Below are 18,915 nucleotides of genomic sequence, written 5' to 3'. Positions count from 1 at the left end.
GGCCGTAACAGGCTTGAGTGACAGAATGTAGAAAGGGCCCACAGCAATCCCCTGGCTGAATACCAGGTGACCCGCCTCAAAATATCTGTAGGCCCTAGCTAACCAATGGGCTATTCACAACCAGACATGGTTACCAAAAAAAGGGAAAATACCATAGTCGCCATACCTCCTCACCTTCCTCCTTTAAATACAGCCCCCACCCACTGCCTGGTTGCAGGTGGTCTCTGCTTTGCTGACCTGCCCGATACTTCCTTGCAGTGTATTCAATAAACTTCTATCTCCTTTGTCCTGCCTCAGGTGAGTGCTTTCACCACTGGTGCCACCGCTCCCCCACCCCACCAGGCAGGCCCCACATTTGGGGGCCCCATCCCAACAGGTGACACCACAGCAACTACAGTTGAGTGTGTCACACACCTCGGGGCACTTCAGCCAGGTAGGTTTGACCCCCGGGTTAGGCCTGTCTTAACTTGCAGTGCATTGTTTGTGGAACTTACTTAAATATGCATTCAAAAAATATATAATAAGTACATCAAGTCCACCTTTTGCTATTTTTACACAGAAAAGAAGAACTAATGATAAAGTGTCATAAGATAGCCTTTAAATATCTGATATTTCCATTAAAATTTTTCCTGTCATATATAACCATCCAGCCTCCTTTTATCCAAAATCTGATATCCATGGCCAAACCCTAAAATCAGTTTACTGGTTCCAGCTTATTCTTCCTCCTACTGTATCTAAACCTCGCTCCGATCTTCCTTCATATCCCAAAAAAAAGAAAAAAATCCACTCTCCTGGAGTTGCCAATCTGCAACCTTATGTTTGACAAGTCAGTGTAGCAAATGGGGCTCTCCATAAGACTCTCCCTAGAATTAAGCAGAAAATTTAAATAACACATTATTTTTCATGATCAGAAATAATTAAAAGGCCTTGAAAGTGAACTAATTTTACTTCAAGAAAAAAATCCAGAGGAAATGCTACGTATTGTAGACATTGTGCCTCTCCATTATCTTTGCAGACAACTGAAGATTTATTCTCTTCAGAGGGTACAAAATATCTTTAGCCACATGATCAACCAGTACAGGTAAGGATATGGATACAATACTAAAGTGAGAGTGGCAAAGTGACAGCATACTTTGATCTGTGTGGTGATTACATAAGTATATGCATATTTCAAAATTTATTGAGCTGTGCAAAAAAAAAAATACAAAGCTGGCAAACTAAGGGATGCCTGGGTGGTTCAGTCAGTTAAGCGTCTGACTCTTGATTTTGGCTCAGGTCCTGATCTCAGGGTTGTGAGATTGGATTTCACCCTGGACATGGAGTCCGCTTAAGATTCTCTCTCTCCTTTTTCCCCTCCTCGTTCATTCTCTCTCTTTAAAAAAAAAAAAAAAAAAGCTGGCAAACTTATACTATCTAACTTTAAGACTTACTGTAAGCTCTCCTAAGCAAAACAGTGGGCAATAGCATAAGGAAAATAAATAGTATAGATAAACTGAACTGAGTTGAGAGGCCTGAAATAGATTCACACCTATATGGTCAGTTGGTTTTCTTTTCTTTTTTTTTTATTTATTTGACAGAGACACAAGGAGAGCAGGAACACAAGCAAGGGCAGTGAGAGAGGGAGAAGCAGGCTTCCCACTGAGCAGGGAGCCCGATGCGGAGCTTGATCCCCGGACGCTGGGATCATGAACCGAGCTGAAAGCAGACGCTTAACACCTGAGCCACCCAGGCGCCCTGTGGTTGGTTGGTTTTCAATAAAGACTTAAACCAATTCAATGGGTAAAGGAATGTCATTGAAACCAGTGGTGCTGAAGTAAACCCTATTCCTGTCTCACAAAAGTTAATTTTTTATGACTCATGGATCAAAACATTAAAGTTTTTAGAAAAAACATATGAAAATATCTTTGTGAACTGGGTAGGCAAATATTCCTAGCACAGGGCACAGAAAAAAAATCATTATAAGAGAAAGGAATAGTAAATTAGACTTTATCAGCATTTAAAAAAAATCTACTCAAAAAGACACCATTATGAAAGGAAAAAAGCAAGCCATAGACTGATGCTAAATATATCTGATAAAGTACCTGTTTCCAGAATGTATTGCGAGCTCCTAAAGTTTGTTTTTATAAAAATCAAGCATGCATCTTTTTATTTATTTATTTTTTATTTTTTTTAAAGATTTTTATTTATTCATTTGCGGGAGAGACAGAGAGAGAAGAAGCAGGGGGAAAGGCAGAGGGAGAGGGAGAAGCAGACTCCCTGCTTAACAAGGAGCCCGATGTGGGACTCGATCCCAGGACCCTGGGATCATGACCTGAGCCGAAGGCAGACGCTTAACCATCTGAGCCACCCAGGCGCCCAAGCATGCATCTTTTAAAATATGGGTAAAAGACTTGCACAGACACTTTAGAAACAAAGATATAATAGTCAATACACACATAAGAGTGCTCAGTATCATTAGTTGTCAAGAAAATGGAAATTAAAACCACACTGAGATATCATTACACTCAGAATAAATAAAATTAGAAGTCTGAAAACACCAAATCTTGGTAAAGATGTGGAATAATGTTAAAAAATCATTCACGACATTTGTTAAACAGTAAGGCAGGCTTTATTCAGGAGGACTACTACTACAATGGGGTTTTTCTTTTAGGCTAGCCTAGGCTCAACTCCAAGTCCAACAAGGGATAGTGGGAAGGTATAGCCTGGAACAGGAACAGAGAGAGGTTTAGTGAAGGAAAATTTACTAAGGGGAAACATCAGGGGTAAGAGAGAAGATTCTGGCTAAATCAACCCAAGGGGCTCTTGCTGAAGGCCTGCCAAAACGATCAGGTACCACCCCGGCGATGGTGGAGAATGAGGAACCTGACCAGATATCATCGGAGGGGAAATTCTGGTTAAAAGGACTTGGCAGGATTCTTGCTAAAATTGGACAGCACAAAGACAAACTCTGTCTGAAAATCAGGGCCTTGATTTCAGAAGAAAATCTTCTCCTTGAGAAGAGAGTTTAGAGGAGTCTCAAAGAGTTTGGTCAAGGAGAGAATTTTTGTCAACAACCAGAGCACTCATACATTGTCGGCATGACCGTAAAATGGTACGACCACTTTGGGAAACATTTCGGCAGTTTCCTCTAAAATTAAATATACACCTCTCCCTCGTTGATTCCATCAAGCCCTCTCTTAGGTGTTTATCCAAGAGAAATTAAAAAAGAATGTGTCTATGAAAACACTTATAATAAGAATGCTCTTAGATTTATTCACAACAGTTCAAATTGTAAACAACCCAAATATCCATTATCAGGAGAATGGTAAAGAAATTGTGAAATCTCTATGTGATGGAATCCTACTCAGCAATAAAAAGGAATGAAAATCTGATATACTAAATAACATGGATAAAATTCAAAGACATTATGCAGAGAGAAATAAGTAGACATAAGCATACATACTCTGTGATCCCATTTACAGGAATTTCTAGAAAAAGCAAAACTTAAGGTGAAATAAATAAGGATAGTGGTTGTCAAAAGATTCAGAGGATAATGACAATATTCATGATTCTACTGCTTTTAACATGAATGATCCGGTATTTCCTAAATCCAAGCACATCTGACAACAGAATGAAGTAGAATGCTCTTAGTCCCATTTTATAGAACAAAGAATGAGATAATTGAAGTATATTTATCCAAAGCCATACAAGGGCAAAACCATTTATTTTTTTTTTTAAGATTTTATTTATTTGACAGAGAGAGACATAGTGAGAGAGGGAACACAGGGGGAGTGGGAGAGGGAGAAGCAGGCTTCCCGTGGAAAAGGGAGCCTGACACGGGGCTCGATCCCAGGACCCCGGGATCATGATCTGAGCTGAAGACAGATGCTTAAAAGTCTGAGCCACCCAGGTGCCCCCAAAACCATTTATTTTAAATTGAAGTATAATTAATCAGTGTCACATTAGTTTGGGGTGTGCAATATAATGATTCAAAATTCTATAAATTCTATACATTACTCATTGCTAATCACAATAGGTGTATTCTTAATCCCATATATCTATTTCATTCATCCCCCGCCAGGGGCTGAATGAACCATCTTTACAACCAAGAGCTTGTCCTCTGGAGCATACATTAGTTCGGTCTTTCTTCTCAGACAGTACATCAGGATTCTTCAGCTGTAGGGATTAGAAGGGAGAGGGAGAGGGCAAGTGAGGGAGGGATGGAAGTAGAAATTCTTTCATCCCCTCCTGTCTCTTCCTCCCTCCCCGCCCTCCGCTTCTTTCTCCCTTCTGCTTTTTCTCCCACACCGGCTCTGACCCTTCTCCCCCCTTCTGTTATATAACAAAAACAATTCTCGGCATTCTGGATCCGGCTTGTTTCCTCCCCACCACCCCCACCCCCGCACAAGCCTCCTAGGAGGTCTCATTGCCCTTTTCCAACCCCCGTTCCCGCCCACTCCCCCCCCCCCCCATGTTTCCTTTCCTGCCCTAGGGATCTACCTCGCCTGCCTCAATGAGTGAGTACCCAACTCCGCTGAGCTGGGCGTGGGGAGCTCAAGCGCCGAGGGTGCTCCGTAGGCCTTTCAGGTTGCCCGCTGCACGGGAGGCTGAGCAGTCAATCCGAATAAAGGCTACAAAGAACTTTCTGCTTTGAAAAACTTCATTATTTCCATTCTCAGTGTTCTTTGTGGGACTAGAAGCTAAACAACAATGTATTTAACAAATCTTAACAGTGCTTACTGGTGAGTATCAGACCCTGTTCTCCGGGAGGAGACACCACGATCCCTGCCTTCCTGGAGTCCAGTGTTAGACACGGGAAACCAAACAACACACCGTCCCGTAGGCCTCTTGGGGAAGAGCAGGCAGATTCTCCTTTGGGTGAAGGAGAAATGGAAAGAGCCACCACCGGAGCACAACAGGCCTTCAGCTTCCCAAAGACCCCACGGAGCTCAGGTCTGGGGAATTGCGGCCCTGGGGTCTATGCAGGTGCTAGCGATGAGGCAGGTCAGGAGCAAAGTGTGGCAAGGCTGTGCGGCTGCCCTTTGAGTTTCAGAATCACCCAGTGCACCAGTTTCAAATGAGACAAACAATATTTATCTCTGTTCTGCAAAGCTAGAAAAAATTCGGTTTTCCTGCAGAATGGACAGCAATACATCCTAGGGTGCGAGTTCCAGCCGCCTATGAAATTGGGGGAACTGCAACATCAAGTCTCTGTGGCGCAATCGGTTAGCGCATTCGGCTGTTAACCGAAAGGTTGGTGGTTCGAGCCCACCCAGGGACGTGTGCCTGGCTTTTAACTCAATTCCGCCTGTTTTCTGCTGTTTATCACCTGCAGGTTTCCTCACATAAAATCTATGATACTGGATTATGGGTCCTACCACCTCACATCAGCTAACTCTTTAAATAACACCTACCCACCCCACCTCCCCAACTTCATTCTCTTAGAATATCTGCTGGCCTATCAGCTTTATACCCCTGAACAGGAACTCAGACAGAAATAAGAACCTAGGTTCTGGTGGGGTAAAGTTTTCTATTCTGCTCTTAAAGATTGGATGAATAAGTTAAACTTTTGTGACTGAATTTTTTTAAAAATTTGTTTGCATTCATTGTTCAAAATTGCTTACTTTGGGAAGATTGTTCTTAAGGGTGCCTACTTTAAAAAAAAATTAAGGCTATTATTGTTTAGAGCAGCCTAAGATTCACAGCAAAATGAGGGGAAGGTACAGAGATTTCCCATACATACTTCCTGCCCTCCACCCCCACATGAATTGCCTCCCTCATTGTCAACATCCCCCACTGGAGTGCTACATTTGTTACAACTGATGAACCTACATTAGCACATCATAATCACCCAAAGGCTATACTTTACCTTGGGGTTCATTCTTGGTGTTCTACATTCTGTGGGTTTAGACAAATGTATCATGAAAGTATCCACCATTAGAGTATTACACAAAGTGTTTCCACTACCCTCAAAAACCTCTGTGCCCCCTTTCTGGCAACCACTGATCCTGTTATTGTTTCCACAGTTTTGCCTTTTCCAGAATGTCATATAGTTGGAATCATACAATGTAGCCTTTTCAAATCAGCTTCTTTCACGTAGTAATATACATTTAAGATTCACACATTTAAGATCTTCGATGTCCTGGGTGGCTCAGTCTTTAAGCGCCTGCCTTCAGCTTAGGTCATGATCCCCCCGTCCTGGGATCGAGCCCTGCATCGGGCTCCCTGCTCCGCGGGAAGCCTGCTTCTCCCTCTCCTTTTCCCCCTGCTTGTGTTCCCTCTCTCGCTGTGTCTCTCTGTGTCAAATAAATAAAATGAAAGGAAAAATAAAAGATTCTCTGATGTCTTTTCAAGGATTGGCAGCTCATTTCTTTTAAGTGTTGAGTATTACTTCCTTGTCTGTATGTCTTACAGTTCATTTATCCCTTCACCTATTAAAGGACATCTTGGTTGCTTCTAAGTTTTGGCAATTGTGAGTAAAGCTGCTATAGGCATGGGTGGGCAGGTTTTTCTGTGGGTGAAACTTTCAACTCCTCTGGCTAATAGCAGGGAGCCTGATTGCTGGCTCCTATATTAAGAAAATATTTTTAGTTTTGTAAGAAAGTGCCAAACTGTATTCCAAAGTGCCTGTACCATTTTGCATTCCCACCAGCAATAAATGAGAGTTCCTGTGCTCCACATCTTCGCCAACATTTGGTGTTGATGTGCCTCAGTTTTTTCATCTGTAGTATGAGGCCAACAATGGTAACCTGTACCTAAGAAGTGCCTGGATTTGGTAATTGCTCTATCAATAATGTCCGGATCAGTGGAATCCTCATCATAATTATCCTTTGCGTTTTTTTGACAGGCATTTCTTCTATAGTGTGTGTACTATTTATTTAACTGCTTTCATATTGCTTTTGCAATTAAGTCGAGTATATGGTTTTATGATTCTGAATAGGCTGCAACCATCATTCTTGTACACATACCTTTGGTCACCTGTGCAGGTATTTCTATAGTGTACAGAACTGGAAGTGCAACTACTATATTATAGCATTCCTAGGATTCTACTTTTAGGAAATCCTGCAAATTTGCCCTCCAAGGAAGCAGTGCCTAAAAATTATATTCTAATTTATTTCCCAGCCTGTCCATGTCCCTTTCTTCATTTCTTTGCCAAAACAACAATCTTTCTGAACCTCTCTCTATGATATTCTGATAAGAGAAATGGTGCCGTCCCGACTTAACTAGAGGGCAGGTACAACACAGGGACATCGTGAACATTACACAGAAACATTCTGTTGCATATGTTGGACAGCTAACCTTTCAGGATGCAGTCATTGAATACAGAGACCTCCAATCACTGTCATTGTTTTCTGTAGTCAGCTATGTCTAGGGCAGACTGCTCAGAGTGATGGCTTTGCTTCCTGCCAAGTAGCTTATCCAAGGGGAGAAAAGTCTCTCTGGCTTCAGATGGCTTTTCCTCTTTGTAAAAATAAATTTAGGGGTGCCTGGCTGGCTCAGTTGGAAGAGCATGCAACTGTTGATCACAGGGTGTTAGGGGCACCTCACTGGCTCAGTTGAAAGAGCCTCTACTCGTGATCTCCGGATTGTGAGTTTGAGCCCCATGTTGGCTGTGGAGATTGCTTAACTAAATAAAACTTTAAAAAATAAATGTTGGTTTTTCTTTTATTGATGAAAACAATCTCCAGTGCCTGTTCTCCTTGCTATGCAATGGTGAGCTGGCATGCAGATAACTGTCTATACAGTATTCCTTGGCAGTTTTTGTTTTTGTTTTTGTTTTTTGCTATGTCCATAAAAATTAGCCCACCTGAGACATATCATTGGAGCCAATAGAATCCTGCCCCTGACCGGCTCTTCCTGCCCACCTGGACCATTAGTGCTATTGGCTGAGTTCTTCTATTGAATCTCATGAGCAGAAAGTGAGCTCTTTGCCTTTTACATACTAAGTGGGGTGATTGGAAAACTCTTTTCTCTCTCTCTCTCTCTCTCATTGTGCATCATTATTTTCTCCTATCAGTGTGCAGCAGCGTGTAATTGTGGTTTAATTTTATGAAGTATTTTCCTGGGGCTAATCTCTGATGAGTGGTAGTTGACAGGGATCTCTATTCCCTGGTAGGTTGTAGATGACAACTAATCTAGCCTGTGAGACTTTTTGATTGTCTATAATCCTGAGGATTCTGGTTGGTATTTTCTGGTATTTACTTGGGGAATGTTATTGTTTGCTGGGTTCACATACATATTTCTGTATATTGTGGGTATGTGGGTGGTGCTGTGGATATTCTTACGTGTTCTCTTGACTCTCTGCAAAAGTTTAACAGAGTAGTTTGCTGTTTTCAGTGACATTTCAAAATCTTATGCCTTGGTGTTGTGCACTGCACGGCTTCTCAGAGCTTCTCAAACTTCAGTCTTTGTTACATGTTGTTATTGTGGTTGTGGTTGTTGTTGTTGTTGTTTGCATGGTGCTTACTTTTTATCACAGCAACCACCAAAATCCGGCTTTGTGAAGAAATGATATCATTGAAAAGAATGTAGCATAATCTAATGTTCATGAATTTTACTGTATGTAAATCACATCTCTATAAACTTGACTCAAAAAAAATTTTTTTAAGATTTTATTTATTAACTTGACAGAAACAGCACAAGTAGGCAGAGTAGCAGGCAGACGGAAAGGGAGAAGCAGGCTCCCCACTGAGCCAGGAGCCCGATTTGGGGCTCGATCCCAGGACCCTGGGATCATAACCTGAGCCTAAGGCAGTCGCTTAACCAACTGAGCCACCCAGGCGCCGCCTGACTTAAAAATTTGTTTAAAAGACTGACAATCCCAAATGCTGACAGGATGAGGAGCACTGCAATCTCTTAATTCTGGAAAAAGTAAAAATAAATTCCAAAACTGTTGGAAAAAAAAATTGGCAGTGTCAACTGAGGGTCATGCATTCATGGTTATATACTATGGCCCAGAAATTCGACTTTTAGCTACATACCTTAGTCCTGTGCTGTGCAATATGAAAGTTCAAGCCACATGCAGCTACTGAACACCTGAAACGTTGTTAGTATCACATGTTGCAATGACAATAGTTTTGATATAGTAGGTCTAGTACAATATTAAAATAGATTTCATCTCTTTCATTTTACTTTTTAAAATGTATCTACTATGGAGTGCCTGGGTGGCTCAGTGGTTTTAGTGGTTGCCTTCAGCTCAGGTCATGATCCCAGGGTCCTGGGATCAAGCCCCACGTCAGAGCCTGCTTCTCCTTCTCCCCGCTTGTGCTCTCTAGCTCTCCTTCTCTCAAGTAAATAAATAGAATCATTTGAAAAATGTATCTACTAGAAAAATTAGAATTACATGTGACTGGCATTATATTTCCATTGGAACGGGCTGTCCTAGAGAAATGTATATGTCCACTAACAGACATATAAAAGAATGTTCATGTAAATTCATAATATCCTAAACTGGAACCAACTCACACGTCCGAGAGCAGAATAAATATATCGAGACATAATTCATACAAGGAATATGGAAACAACTACATGGAAAACATGGATAAATTTCAGACATGATGTTGAGTGAAAGAAGTCAGACCAATGCCTCTCTCCCCAGCCCCAAAAAACAGTATATGCTTTACGATTCAATGTCTGTGAAAGCAAAGGCCAAGAAAAATTAACATATATTGATAGAAGTGTGGGGCAGTGTGGTGTGGGGGTTTGGGATGGAGATGCCTCTGTGAGCTCTTGGGTGGGAAAAGTCATGAGGAAGATGTCTGTGCTCTGTTAAAGTTCTGTACTTTAGTTGGTACTACCTCGGTGCTTGTTCAGGTTGGCTTACGTTGGTAAAGGTTTTTTAGTGGTACACGTTTTGTACTTTATATTTAGTAGGCCTTGGTTTGAAAACGTTTGAAGCCACTTGGCTGTGCGAAAGTGAAGTTGATTCTTCTTCTGGTTTGGCCAAAGCAAGTAGGCAAAGTAAGTTGAAACTATTTGTTGTGATATTTTTTGTTCTCCTCGGATGTTTGGCTTTCCTCCGCTATCTGCTATCTAATTACTTCTGTATTGCTCACAGCCAATACCTTAAGCTGACATCCAACTGCTAAAGGTGTGTCAAGCAGAGAACAAAATCTGCTCTTTTCAGAATAATTATGACTCAACAGGGGTGGTGGTGAAGTTGAGAAATCCTGATGGAGAAAGTAGTTCAGTTAGGCTTCATTAAGAGATGCCAAGGGAAGGACCCTGGCAGGTATTGCAGAAAGTGGGGGAGGCGGGGGCAGGGAGTCACCACATTCATCCCACAACTATACTTTCAAGAACTTTTGGGAGCATTCACAAATAGCCAAAAATATTGACCTGATGAGTTAGGCAGCTTCACCAAATGAACTGTCTAGACTAGCTGTTTGCCGGCTTCCAGCTCATCTGTTTGCCAAGGAAAGGAAAACAAAAACAAAATATTCTCAAGCCTTCTGTGGGTTTTTTTTTCTTTCCCCTCTCTTTTCTGTCTCTTTTATACATCCTGTTTTTCTCTTTGTTTAGTGACAACATCCTTATGTCTTCACATTTCTATAAGTCGACTTGAGTGAGATAACTCATTCAAAATCTCTTTCCTACTAATAATGAAATATAATTTTCATATTAACCTCTGTATACACATCATAGCTAGCTTTGAAATACGTTCAGCGTTGGAGACGCTTCTCTGGAAAATGTACCCCTTGGAACATCCGAAGACAGGTCCTTTTTAGTCTTTAAATAAGGCCAATCCCCAGTTACCCTATGGTCAGCACACCCATTGTCATTTTCTCTGTGTCACTCTCCTTTGTGTCCCACCCTCAGCTTCCGGTGGACCTCGGAGACCTGTTGTGCTTTCGCTCTGTCTAGGATGCTCTTTCACTCTCTGGGACAGACTTGGGGAATGAAGGGTATTGGTATCCAGAGTCAAAGCCCCTAAGGTGCCAGAGCTTTGCTGGGCTTGGCCCTCTGGCTCCCATGGAAGGTCAAAACCTCGCCATCACCATTTAAGTCCTACCTCAGAACTTTGTCTTTACTCTTTAATGACCAGTAAAGCCATTGCTTCTCTGACTTCCGTTCTTGTTCCGCAGTCTTGTCTGTGCTGTCGAGAAATTCGCTTTGCAAAATTCAGTAAAAACGCTGCTCTTGGGAATCAGATGCAGTGTCCTGGGGATGGGACAAAAATTCTACCAGAGCCCCACAATGGCTGATATGACTCTCTTACTGCTGCATCACCTAATCCCCACAGAGATTGCATGGCTCTGTGTGACCTCCTGCAACCAGAGCCTGGAGTCATGCTCTTGTCCCAGGAACTTGCCAAAACAAGGAAACTTCTGCAGTGTACAACACTGGCTGTACAACAGTGCTTCCGCAACATCGGTCAAACCTGTGGGGAACGGCGTGAAGCCACCACCTGGGTAGAGCCCCATGACCATCCAAGGGACCGAGACCCCACCTGTGAGAGAGCAGGGCTGGCTGAGGCTCCCATTTGTTCCTTTGCTTGGGGAAGGTGTGTGGATCTGATGAGGAAGCAGAGGCAGCAGGGGAGATGGCCCCTGGAGTTGAACTGACATTCAGCTGTATCTAGGCAGCTGAAGAAAGCCGTTCAGAATTGTTGGGGGTGCCTGGGTGGCACAGTGGGTTAAGCATCAGACTCTTGGTTTAGGCTCAGGTCCTAATCTCAGGGTCGTGAACTGTTGGGCTCTGCACTCAGCACTGAGTGGGCTTAAGACTCTCCTTCCCTCTCTCTCACCCCCCACCCCACATTTGCTCCTGCGTGTGCACTCTCTCTCTCTCAAATAAATCTTTAAAAAAGAATTGATATTAAAAGTGAGGTGTCATTAATCTGTTTACTGCTACAGAGAAATAAAGCAGATGATTTTATGGTATGATGCTTATTCTCTAACCTGGGCCGTCCTATACTGTAGCCACTGGCCACGTGTAGCTATTTAAACTTAATTATGAAGTACAAGAAACAAATGTGAAAATTCAGTGTCTCGGCACTAGCCACATTTCAAGCACTCAATTGCCATGGGAGTCCAGTGGCCTCCGCATTTGAAACTGCACATCTGGCTCATTCATCTGGCACGTCAGTTACACATTAAGATTTGTTTATTTCAAGGTCCTGACTTCTCCTTCAGCATTAGATGCATTTTAGTCCATCTAGGACATCCCGAGGACCGGCAGCTCCTGTGTCTGTATGATCTCTCCACCTTCCCTGAGCTATAATGGAGAGGAGGACTTTCCTGTTTTCCCTGGGCTGGTAAAGAGGAACCATTCCGTGCCCTGGCTACTGCAGGGCAGTGGTAAACCAGGCATGGCCAGGGTCTTGCATTGATCAGTGCAGCCCCGGCGTCGCCCTAGGTTACTCTAAAGGCTGCCCCTGCCCATACCTCAAGGGAACGCTTGTGGAGGCTCCTGGGCTCGCTTATTACTTCTGTTACTAACTATAACAACACGATTTTTTCCTTTTATGGGATTTTAGAGTTACATCCTGTTTGTGGCAGTTCCTACTGGTATTTCAGTTGTGATGCTGATACACAGTTAACTTTAAAAGTAAACTGACTATGTAAAAGATGTAAATCAAAGTATGGAAAATATTAGCTAATCGATGATAAAGGTACATGGATGGGGCCAAATATGGAAGTGCTATGTTCACTAATGAACTTTGAAAAGCACGATTCTGTCTCATTTTTATGGGCTAGCCTCCCTTTCCCTTGTCACTCCAGGGGCACTCCCATTTGCCCTAAGTCAGGTAGGCAAGAATGCTCAGCGGTCTGTCTCCCTGCACTTTGAACACAAAAGGCACAACCTTTTTTTCTTTTTTTTTTTTTTTTTTGTTTTTTGGCGAACCTCTCTAGGGAACTTCCTTGTTCAGACCATTAAGAAGAATCAAGATCTCATAAACACTTCTGATGATGAGATTACCTCATCCCTGGGGCCTCGGAGTCTGTTTCTGGGGAAGACTAAATCGTTCTGTGTGCTCTTTCTTCTTTATTTCATCAATTAGTCCTCAGTGTTTGTAGGCTTTACTTTGAATTTACTCTCTCTCTCTCTCTTTTTTTCCCCCAAATCAGGGAGGTTGAGCAAGAAGCGGGGGAGGCACATTTCGGTGAAGTCTTCTCAGTGAGCACTGGCATGACGGCCAGGCACAGGGGCTCTGGAGGGAGACGGCCTGGCTCTGAGTGCTGGCGCCCACCATCACCGGGCTCGGGCCCAGGGAAAGTCAGCTCAGCCTTTCAGTGCCCGAGTGTTCTCGTCTGCAACAAGGGTGGTCAGGACCTACACGCTCTCAGGGTTGTTACGTGCACTAGATACGCTACACACGGTACAGTACCGAGGAACTGTGTGCGGGTCACACAGTGAAGCTCTGAGAAAGCTGCTAGTAGTATGATACTTAAGACTTTGGTTTCCACTTCTGACTGTACCACTGCTGACCTTCGACATTCCTCAGAATAAAGGAGTGTTAAATGGTTTGGTTGGCCTCTTCTCCGCCATATTAGTGACCAGCACCTGGAAAACTGATTACTTGGTATTTTGATAGTGAGTTAACTGAGTGGAGATAGCGCAGCAGGGAACTGGTTCCAGCTTCATCAGATCCTTGCACCTTGGACAGGCATGATGATTGTTCAGCTCATGGTGGACAGTCTTTTGCACATGCTTCTAGCAAGAGCTTTTACTATCCAGTGAGACTTATCCCAAGTATTCTAAGAAACCTTCAAGGATGCACCAGTGATCCCTTTAAGGAAAAAAAAAGGAGTAAGTATAATTTATCTGGAAGTCGTAGATTTCATCTTTCAGTGATGATGGAGTATTTGTAGCAAACCAGCATCCACGCCAAAAAGAAAGAAAGTCTGAACTGAAGGAATTCTGTCTGAAGTCTTTGGAGAACGGTCAGTTCAGTTCCAGAGAAGAGAGAGAAGAGAAGACGGAAGAGAAACTCAATGGAATAAAACTAATTTTCTAGCTTTTCCCCCTCAGGGCATTTGCCAGTTCTTGGCAGGAACAAGAGATTGAGAAACTGGAGAGAGGGCAGCTACTAAGAGCCAGAGAAAACAGCCACACATTAAGGAATTTCATAGATCTGGACAGAGAAAGAGGAGAAGGAGGTAGGACATGTGGAGCTGTCCAAGGGTTCAGACTTGAGGAGCCAAGATCCCGGAGTGGGTTGAGTGAGCTGGATGCTCCGGACGGAACTTCCCCACGATACATTTGCAAATTAAGCAGTGTGCACGTAAGAGGCTATGAAGGCAAGCAGAGTGTAGCTAAAAGAGAGTGGGATTTTCAGCACTACCATGGGGCTAAGGAGATACAAACCGAAGTTCAGGGTTTAGCGAAGAGGAGGGGCCTGAGGAAACATGCCAAGGTCTCAGGTGGGAGCCCTAGCCGTCTACAGCACAGCAGCCTGAGCAAACTGGCTGAGGACTGAGGCTTCCCCTGAGGGCAAACAAGCTGCAAATCAGCATAGTCAAGGATTGGAGGTGATCCGTTCCTCTGCTGCCTGCTGGGGGAGAGGGTGAATAATCTTCAGAGAAAGACAACATCGTCCAAACAGGCTGTCGTTCTTCACGCAACAGGTTCACCATTCAATCACAGTATTCTAGGATTGTAAGGGAAGAGAAGCACGAGGGGGAAAAAGCAAACCATGGAAATTGACTCATGGGTGATGGAGATACTGAGTTATCAGATAGGAACTTAAAGTGGTAGGTCTCAGGGGCACCTGGCCGGCTCAGATGGTAGAGCATGTGACTCTTGATCTTGGGCTTGTGAGTTCAAGCCCCACATTGGGTGTAGAGGTTACTTAAATTATTTAAAAGTTACTTCCAATTACTTTAAAAAGATAAAGTGGTATGATTCGGCTGTCCAGAAAGTAGGTGACAAGATAAAAATTGTCATCCGAGAAATAGAATCAATTTTGAAAATCGGATGAAAGTAATAGAAATAAAAGATGTAATAGCTGACATTTAAAAAAGTCAATAGTTGGGTGTCATAGCAGTTTGGAAGAGAGATTATTAACCTGGAAATATGTAAGTAGAAAGAAACTCTCCAGACTTAAGCGTAGAGAGCTAAAAGCAAGAGAAATTGAGAAAAAGAGTGTTACAAAGATATGGGCCGTGTCCTGAAGGCCTAACATAGGTATAATTAAAGTCTCAGAGGTTGGAGGAGCCAGAAAGTGGGGCAGAATAGGTTAATAGGATAGGTTAAACATGCGACTAAGTCAAATAAATCTCACTATACAAACAATAATAATAATAATGTTTATGAATTCAAAATGTACGTTGAAAGAAAATTAATGCCAAACACTCAAAAATGAGGTGAGTAAATGGAACTGAGATGTTCCAGAGTTCTAGCATTGTCTGGGAAATGTAAGAGGTTCTAATGTATCAGTCTTTTGCATAGATTTTAGAGGATACATGACAGTAACTTATTCGTGTACACAGGAAACAAATATTGAACTAAATATTTAGTATTTATTGAATTAATATTAACTAGAACTAAAATAAGTCAACCTTTTGGGAATTCTCAGTTTTTAAAACATAATTAACTTTATTTATCGATGCTGTATATATCTGTTATGTCCATCTGGTCTAATCTGTCATTCAAAGACACTGTTAATTAACTTTATGTTTGATGTTAAGGTTGTAAAAATAGAAAGTAGACAGGGACATGTGATAAAGGTCTAAACCCTTGTGACTATCAGGCAGAGCAATGTATTTCCATCGACCCAGGAAGTTTCTTGGCAAAATATTTCAAAGAGGACACCACTCTTCTCCGCGGATCCTTCCTGGGAATGGGATCACACAGGAGTATCAGATAGGCACGTTTAAATGCATATGTTTTAGGTGTTCAAAAATGGCTTTATGGTGGTCATCTTTTGCTGAACACACTGTTGGAGGGGGTTGTCCGCGTTATTGCCTTATCCATAGTTTGGATGTTTTTACTGCGCAGTACTAATCCATTCTAAAAGTATACAAGGGTTTGGGTATGGACAATGTGTTGATGGACATGTGGGTTTTATCCAGCTTTGCCTAGTATACATGACATCGCACCAACCTTTGTGTAGAAGCCTCTTTGGGATGTAGGCATTCGTTGTTCTCAGGAAGTAAATAGCAATATTACTAGGAACAGGGTAGGTATATTTTTTACGTTTGCGAGAAACTGCCAAATATCAGGAAAGTAGTTGTGCTTTAAGCACACTGCGGTCAGTATCACACAGTAACCTCATACACATTCGCATGGGGGAGGGAGAGAGAAAACAACTTTAAAAATCTGTTTTCCTAGGCTTTTCGTCCTCACTTTGTTCCAAATATTAAAGCCTCTGTGAATGTGGCTGGGGTCACACCAAGTGTCCCCAGCAGCCTATTCGGGTCTGGCTGCGGAGCCACACAGAGGCTCCAAGGCAGCCCACCCAGGAATCACTGATAAACGCCAGGTAGGGATAGACCTTCCCTCCCCAGTCATGGCTCTGTCACTCTTGGGGTCTGTGCCACTAAGAACGCTTTCTTGCGCTTCCTTTTCATCCCGCCGTTCCATGGCCTGGATTTCACTGGACACTGTTCGATGGGCATGGCCACAGGCCTCTTGTCAGTGGCTTGAAAGCAGCCCAAGGCAGGAACCGGGGGGGCCGCTTTTGCCCGGAGGATACCAAAGAGACACCCTTCTGCCGAGAGGACCGCGGAGAAGCGCAGAGCGCAAGGGCCGGCGAAGGACGAGCGCGCGGGTGAGGCGCCGCGGGGCCGGCGGGAGGCCGGGGAGGGCGCGTCCTCCGGGTCCTGGGAGGATTCCCGGCGCCGAGCCGCGGCCACGAGCCGAGAGCACCGACCGCCCCCGCGGTGAAAGCGGCCGCCGACAGCCCAGGAGGGCGGGTGACCCCCACGGCCGGGCGGCGGGGGCGCCTGGGGTCTCAGACGCCCCTGACCGGCCCCCTCCGGGAGCTGGGGAGTCGGCGGGGCCCCCTCGGCAGCGGGGCCGTCGTTCCGGATCTGGAAACCCTGCGCTCGGTGCGGATCCCGGAGCCAGACTGCCGAGGGCCCCCCGGGGCTTCGCCTCCTGGGGGGAGACGCGGGAGCCTAAGCCGGCGCCGCGGTCCCTTTCCCTGCGGCGCCGCGGGGGCTCCCAGGGGCCTTCCGCGCTTAGAAAGACGTCGGTGGCACGACCGAACGTGTTCAGGGCTCGGGCCCGCGAAGCAGCCACCCGTCCCGTTTCCGTAGTGTAGTGGTTATCACGTTCGCCTCACACGCGAAAGGTCCCCGGTTCGAAACCGGGCGGAAACAGCTCCCTTTTGCCCCCCAGTTCTCTTGTTGTTCTGAAGACAGAAGGGAGGACCGTCTGAGGCAAGGCGGCCGCGGCGGGCGCAGCCCCATTTTCCATTCAGAAAAGCAAACACAAAGCAAGGCTGCAGTTCCCTTGCTTCCTGAAAGCCTACTCGGCACCTCACAGCCTGGCCTCGCTCGTCCGCCGCGAGTCTCAGCCGAGAGCAGCCCACAGCCAGTTCGTCAGGCCCAGAAGGGCTCCCGGGACCAGGCCCACTTCCGGGTTCCGCTACCCCCCCCCCCCAGGAGCCCCCCCTAAGCTGCTCCCCTGGCGCCTCAATCCGCTCTCCGGGCGGACGGGCCCCGTGGCTCTGAACACCAACCAAGTCTCCCCTGTGGGGCACACGTGGCCTTCCCGACCCCAGCACGCCGGCGCAACGGGTGCATTTGCCCCACAGAGCAAAGGAAAACCAACTGCGCCTGGGACTCGTAGAGGAAGAGTTTCAGGCGCCTCCGAATGAGCCCGCAGGTGCCAGCATCAGGAGAGCCCCTGAGCTAGCTGGCAGGTCCCAAAGTAGAGGGACTCTGCTCCCCACCCGCTGCGAGCCAAGTCCGCCCCGCACTCACCGGGAAACCGAGGCTCGGACAGAGAGCACGGCCTCGGCTCTGCCACACACAGGGCTCGAGCTGGACTCGAACGTAGCACAGGCCAGTTACCTTGCGGTCAGACCTCAGAGCCCAAAGCGCCTCCGAGGCTGGGAGAGGTGATGAGCAGCGGGGCAAGGGCTGGGAGCCTTGGGCCGCTGGGAGTCGCCCCCACTTTTGCTCCCTCCGTCTGGGAAATCTAACCTTTACTTGCAGGGTTTTCATCTGCAAGGGCCAAAGCAGGGATCCTGTGTGGATTCCTGGTGATCTGTGCCATCGGATTCGGATTTTCACCGCCCCGGCTCAGGTTCCATTCCCAATCAGGGAGACCTTTGGGCACTGTCTCCTCACTTAGGATTTTCCTTTTCATCCCGGTAAGTGCGGTGTACACCAACGGGCATGTGCAGAAGTGCCTCTACACTGAGGCCCTAAATACCAGAGGTCCAGACTCAGGGTCCTTTGATCTCCTGGCTGGGAGAGGAGAGCTGGGATGAGCAGCCAGGGCAGCGGCTCACCTCCATTCACCTCACAGACCTAACGTCCCACTTCAAGGGTTTTCGTCTAAAGAGAACCTGGGACTTGACTTTATCACTCCTTTCAAACAGACAAACAAACAAACACGCCTTGAAACATACAAAACAAGTTGCAGGAGTGGTGACGTCCTGTATCCCTCAGCTAAGTGCCCCAGTTAGCATTTGCCCCCATTTCCTTTCTCTCTCTCCATAGATATGTTTGAAAGTACCCTGCAGACATCTCAAGAGAACTGGCTGGGCCACTGTTGCTCCTTTCCTTGGGCAATGTCCCTCAAAACCAGCCTCTGCAGGACCTTTCCTCCAAGGCCAGGGGAGGACATTGTCCTCTGGAGGAGGCCCCTCTCGTCCCTTCAGGAACCAGACACCTGTTGCCTTCAGGCTGCTAGAGAAGCTTCGGGCAGGCCGAGTGTTACTTGCCTCTCCCAGATGGTGCAGGCCAGCCGTGTCCTGTGCTTGTAGGAACACGATGAGGTTGTCATGCCTCCAGCACCACCTGCCCTCTGGACTCCTTC

General features: G+C 45.4%; 1 long non-coding RNA gene and 2 other non-coding genes across 6 annotated transcripts in view; all 3 read left to right on the top strand.

The window, feature by feature from the left end:
- LOC118356913 overlaps positions 1 to 18,915 on the top strand; it is a 29,293-nt gene that overhangs the window by 1,525 nt on the left and 8,853 nt on the right. Inside the window, exons 3-5 of one of the 4 annotated variants that reach the window (XR_004820029.1) lie at positions 298 to 433; positions 1,016 to 1,081; positions 13,050 to 13,400. This is a non-coding gene — a long non-coding RNA (uncharacterized LOC118356913). Of the gene's footprint in view, positions 1 to 297; positions 434 to 1,015; positions 1,082 to 13,049; positions 13,401 to 18,915 lie in introns of those variants that run through there. The other 3 variants (XR_004820030.1, XR_004820027.1, XR_004820028.1) reach the window with 3 other exon arrangements.
- Positions 5,187 to 5,260, top strand: TRNAN-GUU. Its single transcript has one exon. It is a non-coding gene; the product is annotated as a tRNA-Asn (tRNA).
- TRNAV-CAC lies at positions 17,174 to 17,246 on the top strand. Its single transcript has one exon. It is a non-coding gene; the product is annotated as a tRNA-Val (tRNA).

The sequence above is a fragment of the Zalophus californianus genome, chromosome 4 (genome assembly GCF_009762305.2).
Source record: "Zalophus californianus isolate mZalCal1 chromosome 4, mZalCal1.pri.v2, whole genome shotgun sequence".
NCBI lineage: Eukaryota > Metazoa > Chordata > Mammalia > Carnivora > Otariidae > Zalophus > Zalophus californianus.
The sequence above is the reverse complement of the archived record's forward strand: the minus strand, read 5'-3'. Positions and strand labels throughout refer to the sequence as shown.